The 21,026-nt window shown below is 47.4% G+C and overlaps 1 protein-coding gene and 1 long non-coding RNA gene across 6 annotated transcripts in view; one reads left to right on the top strand and one right to left on the bottom strand.

The window, feature by feature from the left end:
* The window catches only part of PEBP4 (phosphatidylethanolamine binding protein 4), a 214,477-nt gene that overhangs the window by 106,943 nt on the left and 86,508 nt on the right, over positions 1-21,026 (bottom strand). The gene's annotated exons all lie outside the window — the stretch shown is intronic.
* LOC128314379 (uncharacterized) lies at positions 9,480-19,129 on the top strand. Its single transcript, XR_008295961.1, has 3 exons — positions 9,480-9,804; positions 11,355-11,459; positions 16,258-19,129. It is a non-coding gene; the product is annotated as an uncharacterized LOC128314379 (long non-coding RNA).

Below are 21,026 nucleotides of genomic sequence, written 5' to 3'. Positions count from 1 at the left end.
TGTAAAGTGGCATCTCATCATGTTTTTAATTTACACTTCCCCCAATGACCAGTGATGTTGAGCATCTTTTCATGTCCTTACTGACTATTCCTATATCTTTGGTGAAATGTCTGTAGAAAGCTTTGTGCCTTTGTAATTCATCTTATTGTTCCAGAAGGAATTTTAATAGGTGTATCCCAACTGGGGGTTACGGGAAATGGGAGCAGTAGAGAGAGTGGAAAAGAAGGAAGGAAAGTGAGAAGACGAGGCTATTGACTTTGAACTCTACTCTGAACAGGGGACAGAGCTAGATATGCCTTATCCTTGAACCTCTGGTTTCTACCCTCAGCTACCATCTGTACTTAGGGTTGTCTACTAACTGTAGCTCACCAGTGACACTGATTCTTCCAGCAGGGAAAGGTCAGCCTTACAGATAGTCACCACCATCCAGGTGAGCAGAAAGCACCCACTGACACTGACGCCCCCAAGCCTAGTGAGCCAAGTCTTCTGTCCCCTGCCTCACTGCCCATGCTGAGAGAGACTGTTGAGCCCCAATCTCCCCTGCGTCCCATCCTGAAAACAGCCAAAGCCCCTCCCACTGACCTCTTTCCCAGCCACTGGTCCTCTACCACACCATCATGCCCTAACTACTCTTTTCTTCTTTGCCTGAGAGTCAGTCCTCACTCCTCCTCCACCTTCAGACACTTCCACTCTGCCCAGCAAAAATGCCACTGAGTAACACACATCTCCCCTCTGTCCTCTGTCTCTCCATAAATTGCTCTACTTCCTTGCCTTTGCCTGAACCTCACCTGGAGGGCCCCTTCACCTTAGCACTCTCAAGTACTGGTGTGTGTTCTCTTATGCCCCACAAATCCCAGGGTCAGTAGACCAGGAGGTGTCATTGCTCCCTGTTGCCACGTCCTTCTTTGTGGCTCAGGCCATTCAACCATACATTCTCTTTCTGTCCTGTTTGCTGTCACCTATGAGCTCATGGTTGCTCCTCCTCACTCATCAAAGACACTGGTACCTGCTCATGATCTTTTCTTCCCTACACCCTGCTGTCATCACAGTGACTTCAGCAAACCTGTGGAACATCCGTCCAGGGCCGTGGCCACTCTGGTTCCCGCACCTCCCTATCTCAGACAATCTTCTCTTTCTCTATCTCAACCATCAACAGTCACACTTTGAAACTCATCATCCGAAGCTGCTCCATCTCCAAAATTCACAAATTCTGGCCACAACCTCCTCTCTGTTCAGCTTACTTCTTCAACTATGCCCACCAGGACTAGTCTTTGACCTCAAAGGGCATCCTGACCATTGGTGACTGTCCCTGCTCCCAGTATATTGACTATCTCCCTGTGCTCACCTTCTCCCCCACTTCATAGGCAAACCCCATGGAAGAGCTGTCAACACATACCATCTCTTCTTCCTTACTTCCCACTTACTCTTTCTAAAAAAAAAATTATTGAAGTATGGTTGACATACAACACTCTATTAGTTTCATGTGTACAACAAAGTGATTCAACAGTTCTATACGTTACTTGTGCTTACCACAGTAAGTGCGGTCACCATTTGTCACCATACAGAGTTAATACAGCACTATTGTATTCCCTGTGCTGTACTTTCATCCCTGGGACTTCCCATATATTCTTTAACCCACTCTGCCCCGATGCTTCTGCTATAGCCCTTGCTAGTGTCACCGAATGCAGTGGGCACTCTCCAAACCTCATCATACTTGGCGTTCCTCTCAGCTGCATATCACAAGGTGGGCCACCTCTTCCTTACTGAAATGCCTTCTGTGAATGGCATTCTCTTCCCCATGGCTCGTTTTCCTCATGGCTGGATCCTAAGCTCTCTAAGATCTGTCACTCTTACCTCCTTCACAGTAGTCTCAAACCACAGCCATGTTTATCCTCCGACCCCCAGTTCTCCTCTGAACTCCAGACCCTATGCACCATGACCCACTTCTCTCCCTGTGGCTGTTTCAAAGCACCTCATGCTAATCATGCCCAACAACACTGCTGGTCTTCCAGAGTTTTCTGTTTGCATGAGTGAAGGCACCCCCTTCTGCTATTGCAAACCAGAAGCCCAGGAGTCAGCTTCCAATCCACCAGCAGTCTTGTCAATTCTTCCTTCCAAACATCTCTCAACTCCACCCACTCCCCCTCTTCTCTACCACCACCACGTCAGCCCAGGCTGCCATCATCTTTCTTCTTGTCTACTGTAATAGCCTCCTAAATGGTTTCTTCATATTTGCTTTGACTCCCTAATCAATTTTCCACCTGGATCCAGAATATCATTTCAAAACACAAGGAAGATCATATGATCCTGGTGCTTAAAATCCTTCACTGGCTTTCCACACAACCTTAATGTGTTCACAAGGTCTTGAATAATCTGACCTCTGCCCACCTCTCCTTGTCATTTTGTGCACATGCCCCTTGCACTCTACTCTGCTCTCACGGGCCTTCCTATTTCTAGGGTCTGCCATGCTCCCTCCCACTCACCGCCTTTGCATATGTTCTCCTTGTGTCTGGAACGCTTCCTCACTCCCAGCCCACCTTCTTTAATCTAGTGAACTCCTATTCATACTTCAGAGCTCATGGTGACTTCTCTGGAGAAAGGTCCCCCTCCTCCTGTTCCATGCTAAGTTTCTTTGTTAAACATGCTCACGTTTCTTTCCCTCAGACACTCTCTGCAGTTTACAGTCAATAACCCATTCATTGGCACACGTTTTGATTAATGTCTACGTCTTCCGCAGGATTATAAGCTCCTTGGAAGCAGGGATGGTGTCTGTCTCTGCTCAATTATATCTCCCCCAGAGTACAATATGTGGCACACAGAAGACACTCAATAAATATTTTTGAATGAATACATGAAACGAATATTGCACCTGGTCCAGGTGGTTCAATTGTTCACTTGTTTGTTCATTCATTCATTCAGCAAGCATTAACTGAGCCCTCACCATGTACTAAGCAATATGAGAGGGGCTGAGGATAAGAGATGAGAGAGACATGGCCTCTGCCTCTGAGGAGACAGTGGTCTCATGGGGCACTGGACGCATGTACAAATAATGTAAGTACCCTTGTGTTCTAAGCAGGCACACTGCTAGTGCTGTGGAAGCCAACCTGAGAAGGTGACTAACTCTGCCTGGGGTGACCAAAGATAGCCTCATAGAGGAAGTTGCCTCTGAGCAGGGTCCCGGTGAATGGAAGATCTGTCCAGGAGCAAAGCCATGCCAGGCAAAAGAAACAGCATGCACAAAAGCCACAGAGATGTGGAAGGGGGGAGCGAGTTATTCTGTGTCTGGAACCCAGAGTCCCCAAGGTCGAGGGCCAAGGCCTGGAGGGCATCAGAGGCAGCCAGCAAAGGTGATGAGGCAGATGGCAAGGTCACGTATGCCAATAAGATTTGTAAATGGGGGTGTGAGGTGACATGGTCAGACACAGGGCTTAGAGATGAAATGCTTGCAGGTGCTGGGGGGAGGGTGGATCTGAGTGGGCACGGTTGACAGCTGATCATGTGAGGGATGGGTCACATGGCTTAAGAGTGGTCATTCCCAGAGTAGGCCAGCAAGCCACACTCTCTGTAGTGCAGATTCCCTGGGGAAAGGGGCTGATTTGGGGGTGCACCCTTGAGTCTCAAGGCCCTCTCCCTCCACCTTGCCATTCAATGAGTATGTGTGCCTGCCTTTCACAGAGAAGAGAAATGAAAAGTATTTGAACAGAAAATGACAAGATTTGGGTAGATAGTCCCAAGTCCTGGTAGTACTGAGAAGACAGTGCTTATGTTCATCATGTTTTTTCTTTTCTGATACTTTAACATCTAAAGCTTTGCTGACCCTGGAGGGGCTGCCACTTCCTGGACAGCAAACACTCACCTTAGAGCATGCTCTTCAAATGCAAGCCTGTCAGCCCAGAGCTCATGCCCTTCACCACCTCCTTGATCGAGCTGAGCCATTGTCCCCTTTCCCTACTCACCCCAGGGCTAGGGACCAGACAACTAGGGGCAGCTCCTATGCCCCAGAGCCCACTGGAACTATTCAAACTAGCCAATCCTAAACCCATCTACCCTGATTATCCTCCCTTACCCATTTTGTTTCCTTCATGAAAATTATAATGAAGATTCTCACCCACACTTTCTCCTCACTCCTTCTGCCTCCTGACAGACCCTGGTGCTTCCCCATGTGGCCCTGTGTGGTGTTCCATGACTCCTGTCTCTAGGGATCTGTGAGTATAAACACCTTCCTTCATGACCATCATTTCCATCTGCATGCCTTATCATGGCTGACTAAAACAAATCCCAAGTACATTTTACAACAGGGTCCTTGACTCCTTGACTCAGAGTCACCAAGCCCACCTGGAAACTACAGCAAACTGGGGAGTAACCAGGATTGCATTTCTGTCATTTTCAGATAGGATTATGGATGTGGCTGGCTGCATACAGCACTTGCTTGTCCTTGAGTGGGAGACTGAGCTGACCTGATATGATTAAGTTTTGTGGTCAACTTGAGTGAAGACCCATCTTCTCTAAGGCAGTAGCTCTTACCCCAATAAATATTAGAATCACTAGGGGAGCTTTTCAAAGCTACCAAGGCTGGGACCTTGACTTAAAGAGTCTGGAATGGGGTCAAGGCATTGGTGCCAATTTGGAAGTTTCCCAGGTGACACTAACGTAGACTTAAGGGTGAGAACTAAAATCCTAAAGTCTGGTTTCCCAGGTCCCTGATCAAATCTGCCACTGACTAAAATCCAGGCTTCTTTCCTCTTACTTAGTGCACTCCCAGAGAAGAGCGTGTGCCCTCCATGTAAAGAGAACAGCCTCCCCTGACCTGCTGGAGTCTCTTGTGCCTGAGGCCCTGAAGATTAAGGGGCTCAAGCACCAAATCGAGAAGCTGAAGTCACAAACACAACTCACCCTCCGCTCCCACTATTCATTATGATGTTGGTTGGAATACAAATTTAGCCCATGGTGGGTTGGTTGTGTTTGAACCTCCCCCACAAAGTTCTGTATGGGAAATCTAGTTAAGAGCCTTCTTCCTGGGGGAGGTTGAGTGTAACAGCTGTTCCTCACCAGGGCTGATGGTCCCGCCAGGATGCAGTTCGGGTGTTGCCCCTTGAGCCTAAAGCCTTTCATCCCCAGGAATAGACTCACATTTCAGGCTGGCATCCAGGGGGACAGCCTTTCTCTCCAGAGCTGCTCACAAAGACACTTCCTGAGCTGTGTGACAGAGGCACCTCAGACTGGGAACTGGGGCTCATGTCATGCTTTGATACAATTTGGAAAAGGTGTTGTGTAGTCACTATGGATCAGCTATCCCTCTTCCTTGCTTTTCTCTACTGTAGAGGCTCTAAAACTGCAATACTGGATTTCCCAGTGTTTCCTTCACTAAGCGGGGGCCATATTCTGACCAAGAAGATGTAGGAGAAAGTCCCTGGGCAGGGATATCTTCCTGAATAAAAGGCACAGGCTCTTTTGTCTCTACCCATTCCCCTCCCTCCCGCGTGGAATGTGAATGTGATGTTGGATGTATGGCAGCCATCCTATGACAAAGAGGGGACAAGCATGAAGTTGAAGGCCTATGTGGTAAGGATGGTGAAACAGAAAGATGGAAAGAATCTGGGTCCTTGAGCTGTTGAATCTGCCTGGCCCCTCAACTTGCTGCATGAAACAAACAAACCTGTTCAGTTCCTGTGGGAGGGAATTTTCTTCCTTGGACCCAAACACATTCCTACCTAAAACACACATCAGTTTACTGTGCTGGTTTTAAAAGTGAGTGTCAGAGGCTGATCTTCAGAAAGGCATCTTGATGTGAGATTACTCAAGTAAATGACACAGGATCTGGATTCTAGCCCCGGTTGTTCTCTGGATGTATTTGGGTAAGTTATTTACTCTTACCCAGGTCCAGTGTACTGATCTGCAAAATGGCAATAATATGTGTCTCACACAACAGGGTTATTCTAAAAATAAAGTGAATTAAAAGTGTTTAAGACTGTGAAGCAAGGTCCATGGGTCAAATTTTGTTACTGTGAACAAATAGCCTCAGTGTTTGTTCCCAGTGGTCTCTGGACTAGCAGTTACCTTGACAGGCAGAGGATTTCCTCCAAATAGCCCATCTCCAGCTGCCTGCACCCAGAGAGATGGAACTCCTTGGCACCTCCAGTCTAGCCTGGGGACACTGGGGCACGCACAGATATAGCTCTCTCTCTCTCTCTCTCTCTCTCTCTGTCCGCAGGGAGACTATGTTTGCCTGGAAATGTGACTGATTACAGAACTCTGAAATACTGAAACGAATTGGGGGCAGAGTTTCCTTTACAGCAAACCTAGCCAGCAACTGTCCAGTGTCTCCATGGGGCTCCCAGTGATGGGTGTCCCTCACTTCCTGGGGACGTGACTCATTCAAGTACAGCTCAGATTGATAGAAAGGGCTAAGTCTTATGGAGCCCAAAACTTGGCCCTTGCCAAGTGAGGACAACTCACGCTTGATCCTGTTCTTTCTTCAAGAACTGCATTGAACAAGTCCTGTCCTTCTTACACATGGCAGCCTTTCAGATATTTGAAGGCAGTTACCATAGCCTCACAAATACCTTTTGTTCAGGCCAAAGGTCCTCATTCCTTCAACTAGTTCAGCTACCTGGGGCTACATCCTACACTGTCTATACAAAGATGTCCTTGAACGGTTCACAAACTAACAAGGGAGACAGATGTGTAAACAACTACAGTACAATGTGACACGCTGGCTATGGGAATGCAGGTGAGGGACCAAATACTTCCATGCAGAATGGGGAAGGGTTGAGGTGGGAGGGTAAGCCTTCATGGTGGTGGTGGTAGTTGAAAAAAATGATGACTTGGCAAGGGCTGAATGCTGGGGTTGGAGGCTGCAGGTGACTTGGGTCCCAGTCAGTGAAGGCCATGATTTGGTGTGGCCAGAGTCACATTACTGGAAACAAGGGGCCACTGCATGGGAAACTCCTTCAAATGGAGATTATCATTCTGAGTCTACCCTTGGAGAAACTGCGGCTCAGAGGGATTAGAGGATCTGTCTGAGGCAATACACTTTAGTGATTGATGTGAATCCTACTCAGTCGCTGTGTGACTTGGGCAAGTTGCCTAAACTCTCTGGGCCTCGAGCTCGTTATAAAATAGAGATAATGATAATAACAATGCTTTTATCTTGGATTGTTACACAAATTGAGTGAGTTAATAGATGGCTCAGAATAGCACCCTGCACATGTCAAGTGATCAATAAATGCCAGTCATTGTGAACAAGCGAATGGCTTTGCTGGGATTTAAAACCATGTGCCTGGTCTCTCAATTCCACCCTCTTCTCGCTTCACAGAAGGGCAGGCACAGGTCAGAAGGCAGAGGGGCATATTTAGGGTGGACTTCTATTTACAACAATATGGTATTTGTTTGCGTGTTACGGATTCCTCCACACCTAGGTCTCTGCACACTTGTGTAATCTAAAACACACATACTACAAAGACGTATTTGTTGGCAACACGTTCCAGCATCTCTGAATCAAGTGCCTTCTGCTACTGCGCTGGCCAGTACTCTGGGGAGGACAGTCCCTCCACAGCATCTGCCTGCTCAAGATGGCTGGGGGAAGGAAGTTCGCTGGGCTCATGGGATTCTGGCTGTGGATTCTGGGCTCAAGGGAGCATGGGTGGCAGAGTGGTGAGTTCAAGTCCTGGCAAGTTCACTGCACTCTCTCCACTTCCCAAAGCCTGTGCTCTGGTCCACTGCAACTTTTCTGTCTTAATGAAGCTAAGGAACTTATTCAGATTCCAAAGCCTCACATGCAGCCACACAGGCACAGAAATCACAGCATATCAAGTGACGAATTGAGATATTATCTGCACGGCATGGTAGGGAAAATAGGAGATTGACAGAAGGGAATGGGAAAGGAGGAGCTCAAAAGCAACACTGAGTTGGATCATTTCTTTAATCTATCAGAAGGATATCTCCACCTCCCAAGCTATATTCACTTCCACCCCACTCACCAGTTCCTCCTCTGGCTTACCTATTTCTATGAATGGCACTGCCATTTTGTCAGCCACCAAATTCAAAATATGAATCATCTTTTGGCTCTTCCCTCTCCAACCATGCCCAGTCCTTTTTAGTTTCCAAGTTTAGGGTCTCTCTAGACTCCATTATCACCTCTCCTGATTCTCTCTGACACCCGTGGGTGAGTCTGCACCAGCTCTTGCTTCTAGTATTTCAACAGTGGGCTCCCTGGCCTTCTGACCTCTCTGCCGCCTTTCCTACTCATTTGCTGCTGGCTTGGTAAACCAGTTGTCTGGAAAACAAAGAAACAAAAACAAAGCCTGATTTGTAATGCTCCCTCATTTCCGTGGGTAAATATTCACACTGTGGTCCATCCAAGCTACCAACGTGAGGTCACAGAATGTGGAGTTGAAAACAGAAGCACAAAATTGGCTCCTGCAAGCACACAACTGCCCAATAATCTAAGGAACAGCCTGCCAGATTTGTGACTTAAATATAAACTGTGTAACCTGGCATTTGAGGCCTCCTATAGCTTGCTCTCATGTAACCTGCCTGGCTAATCCCACCACAGCACTACACGTGCCCACGAAGACTGGTGATGCTTCTGATCTCCAGGGATCACACTTGCTTTCCTACTTCTGTGCCCATCAGAAAATCCTTTCCATTCTTCAAGACGTATCTCAGATGCCACCCATCTCCTCTATGAAGACTTCTCCTGAGCTCCTTGAACCAGACAAGGTGCCCTTAGTATATGAATTCCAATAACATTTTGTTTGTACCTTTTTGCTGGGCACTTATCATAGTCTGCTATGTATCTGGTTATATGTGGGCTTGTCTCGGTCCCTCTTATTAGATTATGATTTTCTTGAAGGTAGGGACTGTTGTGATTTTGTTGTTCCTAAAGTGCCTAGCATATTTTCTTAGACATAGTAGGTGGTTAACAAAGATCCTTTGAAATGAATGTATCCATTTCCTATGCCAGGATTTTTCAAGCTCTAGAAGAATGAAAAAGACTTCTGATCCCATAGCTGGACAAGCCCTGTGTACTGCTGGCCCTGATACTGTGTCCCTTTCTGTGGAGCTTCTGCCTTTGTCTCCTGGCTTCAGCCTGGGGAAGCTGGAGGATCTGGCTCCTGAATCAGGCCTCCCATGTACCCATGCCTCCTAGGACGTAAGATCAGCTCAGCCAGACCCAATGTTTCCTCCCAAGAGCTGGTTGGATTGGCTCCTGGCTGGGGTCAGCATATTCAGCATTTGCCTAAAAGCCAGGCCTGGGCCTCGGCTGACCTAGGTAGCCTTGGCCGTGGAAATGGAGCTGGGGCCATCCTGCCAGGCCTGGCACCGAGCTATGGCTTGGCCTCTTCTGCTCTCGGCCTAAGCAGTCGCCAAGGCCCCTAGTGTGAAGGAATTTGAGTTCTAACTTTAGGTGGCTACGTGGCTGATGGCTGTGTTTGTGAATATCTCATTCCTACTTTGGTTGCCCAGCTGGTGGGAACAGAACGGGTAGTCATGGGACTGTCATCATGTGCTGTCCAGGTTAACATGTAGCATTTCTATTACTATTAACAGACTTTCTGCTCCTCACTCCATCTGTTCTCTGAAATAATTGCAGTTGTACAGACCATGCCTTCGCTACAGGCAAGCTCTGGGGAAGAGGATAGTGCTTTTATGAGAAAAAAAAAAAGTGTTAAAAAATAACAGCAAACATGAGAAGAGAGTGGGAATGAAGCTAACAGCAGGTTTCCAATTTCTTTCGGATTCCGGCCTGCAAAGGTGGCGTTTTCACACTTGTTTGGGGTGACCAAGCCCAGCCAGATGGGGGTGAGTGGCTGGGCTGGTGGTTCAGCCTTTTGGAAGTGGTGTTGGTCACCAGGGGATAGGGTCCCAGTTGAGGTGGGTGGAGCCCCGATCGGGCCACCCAATGAGGAGGTGCTGTGAAGGGGTGGGGCCCTGAGGAAGAGACAGAGGCGTTTGAGATGGCATGGTATGTCCTACTCCAGGGAGCTAGGTGGTATCCGGGTGTGGAAGGAATACTGGGGAATCAAGAAGGTTATGAGGGATGTGACTGGGTCAGTCTGGGCCTCTTTTGACACGCAAAATGGGAGGGGATCTTCTCAATGACCTCTTGTTGGAAGGGCTATTACCAGAATGAAGGAGTCCTACAAAATATTAAGAATTCTGGGGTTCTGGGTGGCTCAGTCGGTTGAGCGTCCGACTTCAGCTCAGGTCACGATCTCGCGGTCTGTGAGTTTGAGCCCCGCGTCGGGCTCTGGGCTAATGGCTCGGAGCCTGGAGCCTGCTTCCGATTCTGTGTCTCCCTCTCTCTCTGCCCCTCCCCCGTTCATGCTCTGTCTCTCTCTGTCTCAAAAAAAAATAAACGTAAAAAAAATTTTTTTTTAATAAAAAATAAAAAAAAAACCAAAATATTAAGAATTCTGCTAGCATGGGGCTAGGAGAAGTATAAAGGGCAATTAAGATGTGGTGTGCAAAATACAGTTAACTATTAAAAGCCCAGTACAAATACTTGTGGATTTGAAGCACTCTGATTTGTGAGCACAGCACGTGAGGTTTCCATCTTTTTGTAGGGTGCTATACAAGACATAACTGTGAGTACAACAACCTAATGGGTCTTTGTTCTGGTGCCTGCCTCCCACCATCCAGCTTATCTATGTGAGGGGCTTAGTACCAAGTATCACATTTCATCCTCTGAAGCTAAGAATAGTGGTCTTACCCCCTTGCCTAAACCCCCTTTGGAATGGCCAAAGAGGAAGGCACTGTTGAGTTTTTAAGAAATGAATTTGATGGATGGGGCAGCTGGGTAGCTCAGCCACTTAAGCGACCAACTCTTGGTTCCGACTGAGGTCATGATCTCATGGTTTGTGGGATCAAGCCCCATGGTGGGCTGTGCACTGACAGCATGGTGCCTGCTTGGATTCTCTCTCTGCACTACCGCTGGCCCCAAACCCAGCTTGTGCACACACACTCTCTCTCAAAATAAATAGATAAACTTTGAAAAAAAAAAGAAAAAGAATTTGATGGAGAAACAAGGAAATGAATTAAGGGAACACAGCCATGTGATTTCTAGGGCTTCTTCCAATTTCAAGGAAGTGTTTTGATTTGAAAGAAACCCACAGAATGGGACTGGTCAGCTGCAAAGTAGACATTTGTTGGGGAAAATTGTGTGATGTGTGTGTGTGTGTGTGTTTGTGTGTGTTTGTGTATGCTATCCTTTTCTCAAAACCCATAAAATGATTTTAAAAAGATTCTGGAAAGGCTCAGGTGGATAATCAGGGAACCATCTTCTGATGATGATCACAGTGCAAATCTATTCTCAGGTACTAAATAAATTTTCCTTGTCTTTCCCATTTCAGATTACCCTATAAACTGATCAGGATTTTCCAGATCTACTTTAAAACTAGACTCAGTGAATCATCAAGACTGAGGGGCCTTTATCTAAGAATTTTTGAAATACACAGGTATGGAGAAAAATATGGCACTGCTGGCTGGCAGGGGTCCCCCCAAAACCTGGTCCTCTTGTTAGGATATTGGAAAGGGAAGGGTTTCGAGTTACTCCTGCCTATTCAGAAAATTCCAGAATTACCTTGGAAAAACCCACATTTTCTCCTTTGGCTAAAGACTTGATGGGAGATAATCTGCATCAGTTCCTTGAGAGAATGTCTGTATTAAAGCTGAATAAAATGATAGGAATTTTTGGTGCGTTTGCTTCCATCACCTCCGTATGAGCTCCTCCAGGTCAGGGACTGGTGGTGGGCTCTTAGTGTCTTCTATATACATGAGATGTGCAATAATGTATATTCTGAATGCATGAATGAAATATATAAGCACTGGTGCTGATAGCCAAGGACTTAACCTTTAAGCAAATGCTCTTCCCATAAAAAGTAAACCCTAGATGTACAAATTGATGCAATTAGTAATAAAAGATTAACAAGCAAATAATACATGGGGTGCCCCTGTGGCTCAGTTGGTTAAGCCTCTGGCTTTTGGTTTCGGCTCAGGTCACGATCTCATGGTTTGTGAGTTTGAGCCCCTCGTTGGGTTTTGCACTGGTGGTACAGAGCCTGCTTGGGACTCTCTCTCCCTCTCTCTCTCTGCCTTTCCCCTGTTCCTGCGCACTTTCTCTCTTTCTCTCAAAATAGATAAACATTAAAAAAAAATAATAAGAAAATAATGGCTACTATTAACTGAGCCTTATTATATGCCAGTCATTTCAAATCCCTTGCCTCACTTAATTCCAGAGTCAACATATAAGGTCAGCATTATTATTTACATTTTAAAGATGAAAAAACTGAGACTAAGGGAAATTGACTACCTTGCCCAAGTGGCAAAGGCAAAAATCCAACCCAGCTCCGATTCCAAAACTGGGGCTCTTGAGTGCTTTGTTAATCTGTTATAGCTTTTTGAGGGGGTAAAAAATTGGCGGGAAAAGGAAATTATATTTAGCCTTTCAAAAGCTTTTGACAAGTTTACTTTCAAAATTAAGAACCTTTGGTGCCAAATATTTTGTCATTGATAGGGAACAGCTTAGAGACAGCAACAAGCAACAGAAGGATATTTTTCTCCATTCACTTCTAGACTAAATCCTTTTGGGGCTCAATTCTAGGACTTTTATTCTACACTTTTATGTACATTATGTGAGAGAGGAAGTTTGCAATGAAACCCCCACGTAATCAGATGATCGGGAAATCCCATGGCAGATGAAAATGCCACTGGATGGGGATAAATCCAGGCTGGCCCTGGCAGAAAGAATCTTGGGTACTTCTGGGAGGACAAGTCAGAAAAGGATATCACATTCCCTAAAGACACCAAGGGGCCTCTGTGACCTGGAAGTTGAGCCTGACAAAGGGTCAGGCTCAACTGGAAGTAAACATGCATAAACTAGTGCATTGCATTTGGGTAGAGTCCTCGTGTGCTTGGAGCCACTGTCTCCAGTTTTACATCTTGCAGAAAAGCACCACTAAAATGGTCAAATATAATGGAGGGGAGATGGGGAGGAAGAGGCCAGATGAGGCCAGGAGAAGGAGATAAGGAATGATCAAAGTAATGTAAATCAGTAAGAGAACAAATGTTCAAACGCAGCCTTGTTCACCTAATCCTGGAAGGCAGAATTAGAGGGAACTCTCGACACTTGAAAAAGCAAGCAGTTAGTATAGATAAAAGGTAGTGCTAGGCTACACAGTGAGCAGTAGATTCATCTACTTCATTACCCAAGAGGTGACACAGCTTGAAAATACAAATTTCCCTTTAAAAGTTTTGGACAAACTGGTGGACTCTCAATTCACAATGGCCTCTTGGGTAGATTGTGACTTCTAGAAAGAGATCCTAGAAGCTTGATCCTAGAAGCAGAGAGGAGACCAGGGCCACTCAAAGTCTCTGGGCATAGTGGCTACAGCGGCTGGCATTCACAGCTGGGCAGACAATGGTTCATTTTGACCCAAAGTGCCAATTCTGTTCTTTTTGGACTGAAGGAGATATGAAATATTATGTATATATTCTGAGAAGAGTGAAGATCGGTAACAAAAAGTAATTCCTGGTTCCTACAATTATGAGTCCTGCCCTCTGGAGGTCAATAGGGAGAACCTTACAAATCTCAGGATTGAGCACATGGAGCTTTGGAAAGCTATTACAATAAAGTAAAAGAGCTTGCCTCTGTCACCAGCCAGGATCTCAACAGCCCTCAGAGCCACAGCAAGTGTGTGCCAGGCAGGCCTAGAACCGGTGCAGCCCTTACAAGGGCAGTGCTTGGTTTAATGCTCTCTCCTTGCCATCTTGAAATTCTCAGTGACTTTTCATCTAGGGATCCTGCAATTTCGTTCTGCACTGGGCCCCACAAATTACACAGCCAGTCCTTATTAGGATATACTCAGCTGGCATAATAACATTGGGGAGGGGGTCAAAGGAGGACCAAGGGAGAAGGCCAATCGAGGCAGCTGGATCCAAATGATGCCAGGAAGGGGAACATGTGTAGAATGGACAGTTTCCTAGGCAACTAGTGGCCCCATCTAAGTGTCATGCACATGCTTTACTAAAAACGTTTCTTAACAGCAGGGAATAAAACGAGAGAAATAAGGCCCAGGGGAGCCTAAGGCACACCTGAGTTGCTCAATGACCTGCTGTGTGGACAATCCATGAACAGAACCATCTGGAAAAGAGAAAAAAAAAAGCCTTAATGGGCCTGGTCTCAAGTAGGTGTTTTGTGGCTGAATGGCAGCCTTCTCCTTTTGCTAGTTTCACCCTCAGACATACATGTTTATTGGAAAGGTTCTTAAGTAATGACTTTAGCTTATGACAAGGGCCATCTTGAGTTGTCTGGGAAGCCTGAAGAGCCTGGATGCTAAATCAAGGGTGAAGGCGATATTGTGAAGAAAAAATAAAAGACACTCATAGGAGCCCCAGGCCTGTCTCCCCATTCATTCTCGTCTCTTCCATGGCCACTTGGAAGCGACATTTCTAGCAATCACTTCACTCTCGGGGCCTCAGCTTTTGCATCTTCAGAACCAGTTATCTCAAACCCTCCTCAGAAATTGGCACAAAGGTGCTGATTCGTGGCAGAGTCCTTACTGAGGTGGTCAGGAAACAGGGGGAAAAAGCCCACTACAGAAGTCATGAACTTTCGTGCTTATATTGTCCCAGAAATAATTACTGAAGAAACACGGAGATGAGGCCCCAGGAATGCTCCACAGACACTTATGTTGTATAAACTGGCGTTTTTCAGCTTAGAAAAAGGAAGTTACTTAAATTATTATGAGGCCATGCCACAAGGAAATCTCAAATCACGAGGCTTTGTCTGGTTAGAAAATTTCAAGTTTCCCCATAAAGTTTTGCATGCTTTTTTCCCCCTTTCACTAAGCTGCATTCTAACTTCTCAACTCTTTTCTATTTAGAAAATTAGCTGTGACAGGGGATGATGCTGGTTCTGGGTGTTCAGAGACAGAGAAGTCCTTTCTAGCTAAGGGGGTTTTATGGGTGTGCCCCTAATCTACTGGCAGGGCTGCTGCCTTGCCCACAGCAGGAGGCTGGTGTACCTGAAACCTGACGATGCTTTCTTCTCTGCTCTCCACCTATGGTCCTTAGTTGACTGGACCACAGTGGGCAGTTGGCTGGGGCATGCAGTCCATAAACCAGCTAGTGTTTGCCCAGCCCAAGAAAAGTTGGGCTGGGCCAATCTTATTTTCCCCCAGCACTTTGAACCAGGGTTCTCCAGAAGGTAGAAGAAGGGTAGAAGTCAGGGTCATGTGTGAGTGAGAGTCACAAGGAGCCAGAATGACCAGTGTCCAGGGGTGAGGACAGCAATGTGGATGGAATTCCAGTCCTGGGTGATCTGGGGTCTGCCGGCCACCCATGCCCTGAAATCCCAACATAAGCCTTCTCTTTGTTGACAGGGAGAAGCAGCCTTCTTGGTGGAAGAGTTGGAGGGACAGATTTCAACTGGGCCCAAATGAGGACTTTCTAAGAGTCAGTGCTGAGCAGACATGGAATGGGCTGCTTGGGACTAAGTGTAGGGTAGGGGAGAAGAATAAGTTCACCAACACATGGTGGGGATATTATAGGGGAAACTGTAGGGCTTCCTGCAATCCTGCCATTCTATGAGTCTACATGTATCAGAAGGCTCGCTCATTCTGTATCTAGCTCTGTGCCCTACTAGGGGAAATGCTTTGCCAAACTTAAGGTTGAGAACCCATCCTAAATATTATTCCACCCAGATTCATTCTACCTTCATGCCCCATAAGGCACCAGTCATTGTCCCCAACCTACCCTAGATATCATTCCTTTAGGAATCTGTCTTCTGACCAAACCAAGGGTTCCTCTGGGCAAGATGTTTGGTTATCCTCAGGACCTGGCACAATGTCTGGCCAGGCATGGAATGAATGTATGAATCAATGCATGAATGAATGATGTGGTCGGCAAGGTCTGGGACATACTGGCTTGGATTGCAGAGGCTGGGATAGGAAGAACATATCAAAAAGGGCTAGAGGGGTGTCTGGGTGGCTCAGTTGGTTAAGTGGATGACTTCAGCTCAGGTCATGGTCTCATGGTCCATGAGTTCGAGCCCCGTGTCGGGCTCTGTGCTGACAGCTCAGAGCCTAGAACCTGCTTCATATTCTGTGTCTCCCTCTCTCTGCCCCTTCCCCACTCATGCTTCTGTCTCTCTCCTTCTCTCAAAAGCAAATAAACATTAAAAAGTGGGAGGGGGGCGGCTAGAAAGGCCAGGGGGAATGTCCTTTGAGCTGAGCTCAATGCCCTTCCCCTATGCAGACCTCCATCCTTGGAAGAGCACAGTAGACCCGCTTTTCTCTGTGTCCTCAAAATGTCACTCTTTCATCGTCACTGGCCCCTCAGAGATGCAAGAAGAGACACCATACTCAAGAGGCAGATTGGTTTAGCAGGAGGGCAACAGCCTGGGAAGTGCTGGGACCAAGAATTCTGATGCCACGTGACATGAATCAATCCCTTCTTCCCTCTGTGCCTCCTTCTCCAGGGTGGAAAAGGTAAAATGAAGTTAGAAGTTAGGGGCTCCTGCTTTTAAAAACACTGAACCCTGGATTGGGGAAGGATCTAGTAACCTTAGTTAAGCTAACATGGGCATCCTTGTAACTCCATCCTGAGAGATCCTCCTCACCTCAGTCCCCTCATTTGGCTGTAACCCAGGGGTAACAAAAGTCACCTCACTGTGATTCTCAGCCCTCTTTCTGGGAGAAGAGAAGGCTAGAGTGGCAGAGAGCCTAGGTCTATGCCCACCAAAGGCGGATTCGAGGCATGGCACCAAACCAGAATATCCCAACTCCACTCCCTCCTGAGAGGGAGCACATGGGCCTGGGGGGTCCTATTCCCTGTCTGTATCTACCATGACCCACGAGTGGTCAGCACTGGGTAGTTGCAGAAAGGGGACTTGGTGCAAATGACACATATGACATATAGTGTTTGCTCGGCCCTTCCCTTGGGTTCAGACCAAGTATAGACAGCATGTACCAGTGACAATGGATAGTTGCAAAGGCAATGTAATGAAGGGAATTTTGGGGAACCAGGCCTCAAGATAGAAGTACATTGCTTCTATCCCTGTGAGTGATGTTCATCTCTGTTCCCCATCCCCCAAGCTACTTATTTTCCCTTACAACATCCCTTGTCTACAGGGAAGGTGTGTTGGCCCATCCCTCTAGGGCAGAGAGAAGGGAAGAAGCAATGTTAGAAGTCTGTTCTAGGGCCAGCTGACAAGCAGGGTTCAGAGCTGGAAGCTGGGGTGTGTAGTGCTACCCTCTCATGCCCTGGCACACAAGTCTTTAAGGGGCTCTTTTGCTTTGGAGATCCTGATCTTTAAAGCATATCCTTGGGAAAGAGTCTCCCACCCCATCTCTCTAGTCCCTTTAAATCCTGTCTTAAAGTGAGGTCTTTTTTGTGGGCTCTGTTTGGCAGGAACAAAGAACACTGCTGTGTAGTGAGGGGATTTCCATCTCCAAGGGAGAGAAGACCTGGGCTTGGTTCTCGTTTGGACACAAACTAGCTGGATAACTTTAGGTCTCCTCATTGGTGAAAGGAAGGGTTGGATGGGGTGACAGGCTAGGTCCTCCACTTATCTCAGGGTTCGTTTTGTGTAAGTGCAAGTGCAGCCCAGGCTGCATGTCCGTGGGTAGGAAGGCAACCCCAGCCCCTGACCCCTTCCCGTGGGTGGGGGGGGTCACCTGCCACCTGTTCCACTATTGTTCTAACACGTGGTGCCCCAGAACACCATCAGGGAACACTGTCAGTGGAGAAACCAGAGGAAGGCCTGCGTTCCACGTGGAGGAACTCAGGGCCACCCTGGGGACCTGCCTGGTGCCTCCCCCAGACCCTGAAGTATGCCAGGAGAGATGCCTGGGTCTGAGGTGGCTGCTGGAGAGAGACCGGGTTCTGAGCCTCCCATTCTCAGCAGGGATAATTGCTGAACTCTGCCAGCCAAACACCTCGAAAGAGCTAAAATGACTTTAAATGCCTAAACATTTAAAAACAAACCTTACAACACAGGCTTTTATTTATTTTTTTTTTTTTAGCCCAGTGCTAAAGCTCTTTCTCTGTCTCTCTCTGTGTCGCTTGCTCTTTTGGGGGGAATTCAAAAGCCGTTTTATGCCTCATTACCTGCACACTGTGAGTGATGTCTGTCGGTCCATGTGCTGTAAATACCTTAAATCATGCTTCATTAAGAATATCTATGGTGCTATTAAAGAGCTATAATAGACAACGAGTTAACAGATGATTAAAGATGAATTCCATTTGTGTCAGTCACCAGCCAGAGAGAGACGAGGGGCTGTAAGTTCTCAATTCATTATCCAAGGGAGTGAAGCTCTCTCGGTGCCCCATCCTGGATTTGTGAGGAGTGGGAAGGCAGGGGAGGGCTGTCAGGAGTGGAGATGGGCTGTGTGGTGGCGAGGTCAGCTGGACCGTGGGAGGATGAGCAGGTGGGACCAGCCAAAGGGAACGTAAAGGGGGAATCCTGAGGGGGCTCAGAGAAAGGCATGTATGTCAGGGGCTGTGCTGTCTGACAGCTGTCAGCTCTGCCTGGCTGTTTCCACGCACGTAGTCAAATTCCACTTGGAGCCATAAGAAACAGATCAATCTTGAATGTCTGGTAGCCAGAGAAAAATAGGCAAGTGGAAAGGAGGAGAGGGAGTCCCAAAGGTGGAGACACTGGTTTTCTGGTGGTAGCAGAGGCAGGTAGGAAGGAAGAAGTGTTTTTGGACAAGAAAAGATGGGTGTCACCAAGAAAAAAAGGGTTTGGCAAAAAAAGATGGGACTGTCGAGGTGGTAGAATAGTTTCCCACTAAGAACTATCCCTTAAAGGCAGAGAGGTGCACTGTCCCACCTCTGATCTCTTCACAGAAGCGCCAGCACCGCTACTCCAGAGCCAGAGGATCTCACTCCCCTTCGCCCTACTCTAGTCTGCCGGCAGAGCTCTGGAAAGCACCAGGTAGCATAATTCCCAGCCAGTGCTTGGGACCACACTGACTTTAGGCGGCAACAGATGGGTAATGCAGGGGCGCCTGGGACTCAGTCGGTTGAGCGTCCGACTCTTGATTTCGGCTCAGGTCATGATCCCAGGGTCGTGGGATGGAGCCCCAAGTAGGGCTCCACAATGAGCATGGAGCCTGCTCAAGATACTCTCTCTCTCTCTCTCTCTCTCTCTCTCTCTCTCTCTCTCTCTCCCCCTCTGCCCCTCTTCCAGGCTCATACTCTCTCTCCTTCAAAAAGAATAGAAAAGAAAAGGAATGAAGATGACTGACTTAAACATTCCCCATGGATGTTGTATTTCTTGTTATCCATCCTTTAGAAGAGGATTGGAAGTATTTTTCCATCTTCCCATTTTAAAAGTGAAGAAGTTGAGGCACTGAGTAAAAACAAATTATGGCTATCAACTGATTAATAGATATTCTGTGCCTTCTACCTGCAAGACATCTTTCTGGTCTGGTGGAGACCAAAGGCATTGAGGACGTGGGCCTTGCTCTCAAGAGGCTTTACCGTGCAGGTGTGAAGGTGGAAATCCCACCGCACAGGCAGGGGAAAGAGAAGCTACCCACCGGAGGTCGGTTAGAGGGCAGCGAGGTGGGTGGAAGACACGCAACTCGGTCTCAGCAGCCTTGGTTGAATCTAGTGCTGCCTGTGCCAATGACAACACACCAGCCCTTCTTGGCATCTTCCGACCCAGACGGTACTTCCATGCCCACTGCCAAGTTATACTGGCTTTGCCGGCAACGCTGACGTGTGGCATTATGCTGTTCACGTCCCCAGTGCTGCTGTCACGCTCTCTGACATCCTGTGTGTCACCTGCCATGCTGTCTTGAACGTGTTACTTGGCCTGGGGTGTTACTACAACTCTTCACTCTTCACATCTACTTTTTATGCAAAAAAAAAAAAAAAAAAATTAAAAGATGTCAAAAATCAAATCTTCTGATTTCTTTCACATGGAGCCAAGCTGAGACGTTCATGAGTCCATGGCTTTAGTCTGTCTTCTGTTGCTGTGGAATGTGACCAGCTTGTGGGTGGTGCTGGGAGAAAGGACCTGAGCATGTTCTGAGAAGGAGAGGGCATGTGTGGCCATTTGATAAAAGCTGGGTGGAAAGAAACAGAGGGTATGTTGGGGTGGGGGTAGTGGGCACAGAGGGACTTGGCCTGACTGGGCGCTTTACAGTTTACCAAGTGCACCCACACATATTGACTCATGGGGCTCCCAGAAACCCTGTGAGAGAAGAAGGCATTATTATTATCATCCCCCTTTTAAGACAAAGAGATCCGCGGCTCAACCAGGAGAAGTGGTGGGTGTAGGACATGGGCCAGTGCGTGACAGAGCCTCCCCTGGTTTAGGGTCACGATAGCCGGGGTGACCATAGACAGGAAGGAGAGGGGAGGAGAGGCTGGTACCAGTGGCCAGCATGTCAAACTAGAGTAACAGGACAGAAGGGGTGGCCTGGTGATAGGAAGGGGCTGAAGTGCATCTGGGAGAGAACAAAGCCACGGCCTCCTCACAGCAGCCAGCTGGCAGAGCTGGGAAGCCAGAGAAGAAAGTCATGTTCAAATAATGAGGAAGATAAGCAATGGTGAGTCAAAAGCTATGATCTGTCCCAGGGGTCAGGACTGCCTTTTTAAGAAAGTGACTCAAAGCTGTGCCACCTAGGAAGGGTTCTCCTTGGTGTGAAAAAGAGCATATCTTCATAGCAAGTGTGTGTGTGTGTGTGTGTGTGTGTGTGTGTGTGTGTGTGTGTGTTAAAAAGAACAAGGCTTATGGGCCTTGGTCTGAATGTGGAGTCTTCCATTTACTACTTCTGGTCTTAGTTCTTCATTTCAATCATGGAGGTACTGATACCTTTGTGGTTTGAAAATGACATAAGGCACTAATATATGGAGCCATGTGTAGCTCATAAGCACGAAGGCTGCTGCATGCCTACAGTGCTTACTAAGAGCCACAGCCTCCAGGACCCTCAGGGAGGAGTAGGAGGCAGGGGCCTCTGCTGGGTTCCCAAACCTTCTCATTGCAGTGGGATCCAAGTTTAGAAAGGAGT

Source organism: Acinonyx jubatus, chromosome B1, assembly GCF_027475565.1.
Source record: "Acinonyx jubatus isolate Ajub_Pintada_27869175 chromosome B1, VMU_Ajub_asm_v1.0, whole genome shotgun sequence".
NCBI lineage: Eukaryota > Metazoa > Chordata > Mammalia > Carnivora > Felidae > Acinonyx > Acinonyx jubatus.
Note: the sequence above shows the minus strand (reverse complement) of the source record. Positions and strands in the feature narration are given on the sequence as shown.